This window comes from Aquarana catesbeiana, linkage group LG03 (assembly GCF_042186555.1).
Source record: "Aquarana catesbeiana isolate 2022-GZ linkage group LG03, ASM4218655v1, whole genome shotgun sequence".
Classification (NCBI taxonomy): Eukaryota; Metazoa; Chordata; class Amphibia; order Anura; family Ranidae; genus Aquarana; species Aquarana catesbeiana.
The window spans coordinates 278,658,454-278,667,050 of NC_133326.1; the positions used below are offsets into that span (position 1 = coordinate 278,658,454).

At 47.6% G+C, this 8,597-nt stretch overlaps 1 non-coding gene across 1 annotated transcript; it reads right to left on the reverse strand.

Moving 5' to 3' along the window:
* Positions 1–426: 426 nt before the first annotated feature.
* On the reverse strand, positions 427–498 carry TRNAD-GUC (transfer RNA aspartic acid (anticodon GUC)). The gene has a single exon. It is a non-coding gene; the product is annotated as a tRNA-Asp (tRNA).
* Positions 499–8,597: the final 8,099 nt, after the last annotated feature.

An 8,597-nucleotide genomic window follows, 5' to 3' on the forward strand; every position in this document is an offset into this window, starting at 1 on the left:
TAAATGAATGTCATCTATTGTGTAATACTGCTAAAAAAAAAAAAAAAAAAATTAGCAGAGGATGGTTTCGATCCATCGACCTCTGGGTTATGGGCCCAGCACGCTTCCGCTGCGCCACTCTGCTGATGATAGTTATCTCATATTATTTGGCTATTTGAGCACACGCTGCATAGGGATTATGGACCGTTGGCATCTGTATTGAATTTGTGAGTTCCATTACGAGCTGGCAGAATACTCCGAAACAACAATTATAAATGCTATGTGTGTATTGTAGACCTATGTTACTGTGATCGACACACAGACTTTCTGCGCTCACAAATTCAGCTGATATTGTAGTAAAGGAGTCTAAGCTACACGTGTAGCAGATCGCATTTTTAGAACATAAAGGGAAAAAAACATTGTGATATCGATGATAAAATGATTAGCCTCCCCGTCGGGGAATCGAACCCCGGTCTCCCGCGTGACAGGCGGGGATACTTACCACTATACTAACGAGGAACTGCGTTATGCTCTTGTTGAACTGAAGTGGTTTTGTGATATCACCGTAAATCTAAACTGGCAAAAGTGTAAAAAGTTATATATTTGTTACCTTCTATACACAATATACGTACGTTAGTGATGTCTCAGAGCTGGATGAGCTACCACCAATGAACTGATATCAGCAGATGCTAAAATAGAATCCCAGGGGACATTCAAATAGAATCATCACTTACATATAAGATGGTTATGTCCCTGTACACATTAGGCGATTTGGAATCGTGGACAGAATTGCCGCAACTATGCCTGCAATTCCAAATTGGCGCAGTACTTTTCTGCCACGATTGTCCCACAACAGTAACATGCAGCAATCATGGCAAAATGCACAATTAAAAATTGCGCTAAGGCTAAGCTTGTCACCCAAAAAGGAGCTAGAACTCCTTTTGGGAAACAAATACGCATAGGGCAACCCATTGAAGAGAATGGGTTGTCCTATGTGCAACATCCAGATACACACTCAAGTATTCTACACCAAGGGACTGTCAACTACCTCAATCTCCTGGTGTCACATCCAGATACACCCTCCTTTATTCTACACCAAGGGCATGTCGTGTCCACTACCTCCATCTCCTCGTGTCATCTCCCTGTGTCACATTCAGATACATAATCTTTTATGCTACACCAAGGGCATGTCCACTACTTCCATCACCCCGTGTGACATCCAGATACTCACTCCTTTATTCTACACCAAGGGACTGTCCACTACCTCCATCTCCCTGTGTCACATCCAGATACACACTCCTTTATTCTACACCAAGGGACTGTCCACTACCTCCATCTCTCCATGTCACAGCCAGATACACACTCCTTTATTCTACACCAAGGGCATGTCGTGTCCACTACCTCCATCTCCCCGTGTCACATCCAGATACACACTCCTTTATTCTACACCAAGGGACTGTCCACTACCTCCATCTCCCTGTGTCACATCCAGATACACACTCCTTTATTCTACACCAAGGGACTGTCCACTACCTCCATCTCCCCTTGTCACATCCAGATACACACTCTGGTATTCTACACCAAGAGGTTGTCCACTACCTCTATCTCCTCATGTCAAATCCAGATACACCCTCCTTTATTCTACACCAAGGGCATGTCGTGTCCACTACCTCCATCTCCCCGTGTCATCTCCCTGTGTCACATTCAGATACATAATCTTTTATGCTACACCAAGGGCATGTCCACTACTTCCATCACCCCGTGTGACATCCAGATACTCACTCCTTTATTCTACACCAAGGGCATGTCATGTCCACTACCTCCATCTCCCGTGTCACATCCAGATACACACTCCTTTATTCTACACCAAGGGTCTGTTTACTACCTCCATCTATCCATGTCACATCCAGATACACACTCCTTTATTCTACACCAAGGGACTGTCCACTAACTCCTTCTCCCCGTGTCACATCCAGATACACACTCCTTTATTCTACACCAAGGGACTGTCCACTACATCCATCTCCCCTTGTCACATCCAGATACACACTCCTTTATTCTACACCAAGGGACTGTCCACTACCTCCATCTCCCCGTCTCACATCCAGATACACACTCCTTTATTCTACCCCAAGGGACTGTCCACTACCTTCGTCTCCCCGTGTCAAATCCACATTTATTCTACACCAAGGGCATGTCGTGTCCACTACCTCCATCACCCCGTGTCACATGCAGATACATACTCCTTTATTCTACGCCAAGGGACTGTCCACTACCACCTAAATCTCCCCGTGGCACATCCAGATACATACTCCGTTATTATACACCAAGGGCATGTCGTGTCCACTACCTCCATCTCCCCGTGTCACATCCATATAAACACTCTGGTATTCTTCACCAAGAGGCTGTCCACTACCTCCATCTCCCCATATCACATCCAGGTACACCCTCCTTTATTCTACCCCAAGGGCATGTCGTGTTTACTACCTCAATCTCCCCGTGTCACATGCAGATACACACTCCTTTATTCTACACCAAGGGACTGTCCACTACCTCCATCTCCCCTTGTCACATCCAGATACACACTCTGGTATTCTACACCAAGAGGTTGTCCACTACCTCTATCTCCTCATGTCAAATCCAGATACACCCTCCTTTATTCTACACCAAGGGCATGTCGTGTCCACTACCTCCATCTCCCCGTGTCATCTCCCTGTGTCACATTCAGATACATAATCTTTTATGCTACACCAAGGGCATGTCCACTACTTCCATCACCCCGTGTGACATCCAGATACTCACTCCTTTATTCTACACCAAGGGCATGTCATGTCCACTACCTCCATCTCCCCGTGTCACATCCAGATACACCCTCCTTTATTCTACACCAAGGGCATGTCGTGTCCACTACCTCCATCTCCCCGTTTCACATCCAGATACACACTCCTTTATTTTACACCAAGGGTCTGTTCACTACCTCCATCTCTCCATGTCACAGCCAGATACACACTCCTTTATTCTACACCAAGGGCATGTCATGTCCACTACCTCCATCTCCCCGTGTCAGATGCAGATACACACTCCTTTATTCTACACCAAGGGACTGTCCACTACCTCCTTCTCCCCGTGTCACATCCAGATACACACTCCTTTATTCTACACCAAGGGACTGTCCACTACATCCATCTCCCCTTGTCACATCCAGATACACACTCCTTTATTCTACACCAAGGGACTGTCCACTACCTCCATCTCCCCGTCTCACATCCAGAAGATACACACTCCTTTATTCTACCCCAAGGGACAGTCCACTACCTTCGTCTCCCCGTGTCACATCCACATTTATTCTACACCAAGGGCATGTCGTGTCCACTACCTCCATCACCCCGTGTCACATGCAGATACATACTCCTTTATTCTACGCCAAGGGACTGTCCACTACCACCTAAATCTCCCCGTGGCACATCCAGATACATACTCCGTTATTATACACCAAGGGCATGTCGTGTCCACTACCTCCATCTCCCCGTGTCACATCCATATAAACACTCTGGTATTCTTCACCAAGAGGCTGTCCACTACCTCCATCTCCCCATATCACATCCAGATACACCCTCCTTTATTCTACCCCAAGGGTATGTCGTGTTTACTACCTCCATCTCCCCGTGTCACATGCAGATACACACTCCTTTATTCTACACCAAGGGAATGTCCACTACCTCCATCTCCCCTTGTCACATCCAGATACACACTCTGGTATTCTACACCAAGAGGTTGTCCACTACCTCTATCTCCTCATGTCAAATCCAGATACACCCTCCTTTATTCTACACCAAGGGCATGTCGTGTCCACTACCTCCATCTCCCCGTGTCATCTCCCTGTGTCACATTCAGATACATAATCTTTTATGCTACACCAAGGGCATGTCCACTACTTCCATCACCCCGTGTGACATCCAGATACTCACTCCTTTATTCTACACCAAGGGTCTGTTCACTACCTCCATCTCTCCATGTCACAGCCAGATACACACTCCTTTATTCTACACCAAGGGCATGTCGTGTCCACTACCTCCATCTCCCCGTGTCACATCCAGATACACACTCCTTTATTCTACACCAAGGGACTGTCCACTACCTCCATCTCCCTGTGTCACATCCAGATACACACTCCTTTATTCTACACCAAGGGACTGTCCACTACCTCCATCTCCCTGTGTCACATCCAGATACACACTCCTTTATTCTACACCAAGGGACTGTCCACTACCTCCATCTCCTCATGTCAAATCCAGATACACCCTCCTTTATTCTACACCAAGGGCATGTCGTGTCCACTACCTCCATCTCCCCGTGTCATCTCCCTGTGTCACATTCAGATACATAATCTTTTATGCTACACCAAGGGCATGTCCACTACTTCCATCACCCCGTGTGACATCCAGATACTCACTCCTTTATTCTACACCAAGGGCATGTCATGTCCACTACCTCCATCTCCCCGTGTCACATCCAGATACACCCTCCTTTATTCTACACCAAGGGGATGTCGTGTCCACTACCTCCATCTCCCCGTGTCACATCCAGATACACACTCCTTTATTCTACACCAAGGGTCTGTTCACTACCTCCATCTCTCCATGTCACAGCCAGATACACACTCCTTTATTCTACACCAAGGGCATGTCATGTCCACTACCTCCATCTCCCCGTGTCACATGCAGATACACACTCCTTTATTCTACACCAAGGGACTGTCCACTACCTCCTTCTCCCCGTGTCACATCCAGATACACACTCCTTTATTCTACACCAAGGGACTGTCCACTACATCCATCTCCCCTTGTCACATCCAGATACACACTCCTTTATTCTACACCAAGGGACTGTCCACTACCTCCATCTCCCCGTCTCACATCCAGATACACACTCCTTTATTCTACCCCAAGGGACTGTCCACTACCTTCGTCTCCCCGTGTCACATCCACATTTATTCTACATCAAGGGAATGTCGCGTCCACTACCTCCATCACCCCGTGTCACATGCAGATACATACTCCTTTATTCTACGCCAAGTGACTGTCCACTACCACCTAAATCTCCCCGTGGCACATCCAGATACATACTCCGTTATTATACACCAAGGGCATGTCGTGTCCACTACCTCCATCTCCCCGTGTCACATCCATATAAACACTCTGGTATTCTTCACCAAGAGGCTGTCCACTACCTCCATCTCCCCATGTCACATCCAGATACACCCTCCTTTATTCTACCCCAAGGGCATGTCGTGTTTACTACCTCCATCTCCCCGTGTCACATGCAGATACACACTCCTTTATTCTACACCAAGGGACTGTCCACTACCTCCATCTCCCCTTGTCACATCCAGATACACACTCTGGTATTCTACACCAAGAGGTTGTCCACTACCTCCATCTCCTCATGTCAAATCCAGAAACACCCTCCTTTATTCTACACCAAGGGCATGTCGTGTCCACTACCTCCATCTCCCCGTGTCATCTCCCTGTGTCACATTCAGATACATAATCTTTTATGCTACACCAAGGGCATGTCCACTACTTCCATCACCCCGTGTGACATCCAGATACTCACTCCTTTATTCTACACCAAGGGTCTGTTCACTACCTCCATCTCTCCATGTCACAGCCAGATACACATTCCTTTATTCTACACCAAGGGCATGTCGTGTCCACTACCTCCATCTCCCCGTGTCACATCCAGATACACACTCCTTTATTCTACACCAAGGGACTGTCCACTACCTCCATCTCCCTGTGTCACATCCAGATACACACTCCTTTATTCTACACCAAGGGACTGTCCACTACCTCCATCTCCCCTTGTCACATCCAGATACACACTCTGGTATTCTACACCAAGAGGTTGTCCACTACCTCTATCTCCTCATGTCAAATCCAGATACACCCTCCTTTATTCTACACCAAGGGCATGTCGTGTCCACTACCTCCATCTCCCCGTGTCATCTCCCTGTGTCACATTCAGATACATAATCTTTTATGCTACACCAAGGGCATGTCCACTACTTCCATCACCCCGTGTGACATCCAGATACTCACTCCTTTATTCTACACCAAGGGCATGTCATGTCCACTACCTCCATCTCCCCGTGTCACATCCAGATACACACTCCTTTATTCTACACCAAGGGTCTGTTCACTACCTCCATCTATCCATGTCACATCCAGATACACACTCCTTTATTCTACACCAAGGGACTGTCCACTACTTCCTTCTCCCCGTGTCACATCCAGATACACACTCCTTTATTCTACACCAAGGGACTGTCCACTACATCCATCTCCCCTTGTCACATCCAGATACACACTCCTTTATTCTACACCAAGGGACTGTCCACGACCTCCATCTCCCCGTCTCACATCCAGATACACACTCCTTTATTCTACCCCAAGGGACTGTCCACTACCTTCGTCTCCCCGTGTCAAATCCACATTTATTCTACACCAAGGGCATGTCGTGTCCACTACCTCCATCACCCCGTGTCACATGCAGATACATACTCCTTTATTCTACGCCAAGGGACTGTCCACTACCACCTAAATCTCCCTGTGGCACATCCAGATACATACTCCGTTATTATACACCAAGGGCATGTCGTGTCCACTACCTCCATCTCCTCATGTCAAATCCAGATACACCCTCCTTTATTCTACACCAAGGGCATGTCGTGTCCACTACCTCCATCTCCCCGTGTCATCTCCCTGTGTCACATTCAGATACATAATCTTTTATGCTACACCAAGGGCATGTCCACTACTTCCATCACCCCGTGTGACATCCAGATACTCACTCCTTTATTCTACACCAAGGGCATGTCATGTCCACTACCTCCATCTCCCCGTGTCACATCCAGATACACCCTCCTTTATTCTACACCAAGGGCATGTCGTGTCCACTACCTCCATCTCCCCGTTTCACATCCAGATACACACTCCTTTATTCTACACCAAGGGTCTGTTCACTACCTCCATCTCTCCATGTCACAGCCAGATACACACTCCTTTATTCTACACCAAGGGCATGTCATGTCCACTACCTCCATCTCCCCGTGTCAGATGCAGATACACACTCCTTTATTCTACACCAAGGGACTGTCCACTACCTCCTTCTCCCCGTGTCACATCCAGATACACACTCCTTTATTCTACACCAAGGGACTGTCCACTACATCCATCTCCCCTTGTCACATCCAGATACACACTCCTTTATTCTACACCAAGGGACTGTCCACTACCTCCATCTCCCCGTCTCACATCCAGATACACACTCCTTTATTCTACCCCAAGGGACTGTCCACTACCTCCATCTCCCCGTGTCACATCCAGATACACACTCCTTTATTCTACACCAAGGGTCTGTTCACTACCTCCATCTCTCCATGTCACAGCCAGATACACACTCCTTTATTCTACACCAAGGGCATGTCATGTCCACTACCTCCATCTCCCCTTGTCACATGCAGATACACACTCCTTTATTCTACACCAAGGGACTGTCCACTACCTCCTTCTCCCCGTGTCACATCCAGATACACACTCCTTTATTCTACACCAAGGGACTGTCCACTACATCCATCTCCCCTTGTCACATCCAGATACACACTCCTTTATTCTACACCAAGGGACTGTCCACTACCTCCATCTCCCCGTCTCACATCCAGATACACACTCCTTTATTCTACCCCAAGGGACTGTCCACTACCTTCGTCTCCCCGTGTCACATCCACATTTATTCTACACCAAGGGCATGTCGCGTCCACTACCTCCATCACCCCGTGTCACATGCAGATACATACTCCTTTATTCTACGCCAAGTGACTGTCCACTACCACCTAAATCTCCCCGTGGCACATCCAGATACATACTCCGTTATTATACACCAAGGGCATGTCGTGTCCACTACCTCCATCTCCCCGTGTCACATCCATATAAACACTCTGGTATTCTTCACCAAGAGGCTGTCCACTACCTCCATCTCCCCATGTCACATCCAGATACACCCTCCTTTATTCTACCCCAAGGGCATGTCGTGTTTACTACCTCCATCTCCCCGTGTCACATGCAGATACACACTCCTTTATTCTACACCAAGGGACTGTCCACTACCTCCATCTCCCCTTGTCACATCCAGATACACACTCTGGTATTCTACACCAAGAGGTTGTCCACTACCTCCATCTCCTCATGTCAAATCCAGAAACACCCTCCTTTATTCTACACCAAGGGCATGTCGTGTCCACTACCTCCATCTCCTCGTGTCATCTCCCTGTGTCACATTCAGATACATAATCTTTTATGCTACACCAAGGGCATGTCCACTACTTCCATCACCCCGTGTGACATCCAGATACTCACTCCTTTATTCTACACCAAGGGTCTGTTCACTACCTCCATCTCTCCATGTCACAGCCAGATACACATTCCTTTATTCTACACCAAGGGCATGTCGTGTCCACTACCTCCATCTCCCCGTGTCACATCCAGATACACACTCCTTTATTCTACACCAAGGGACTGTCCACTACCTCCATCTCCCTGTGTCACATCCAGATACAC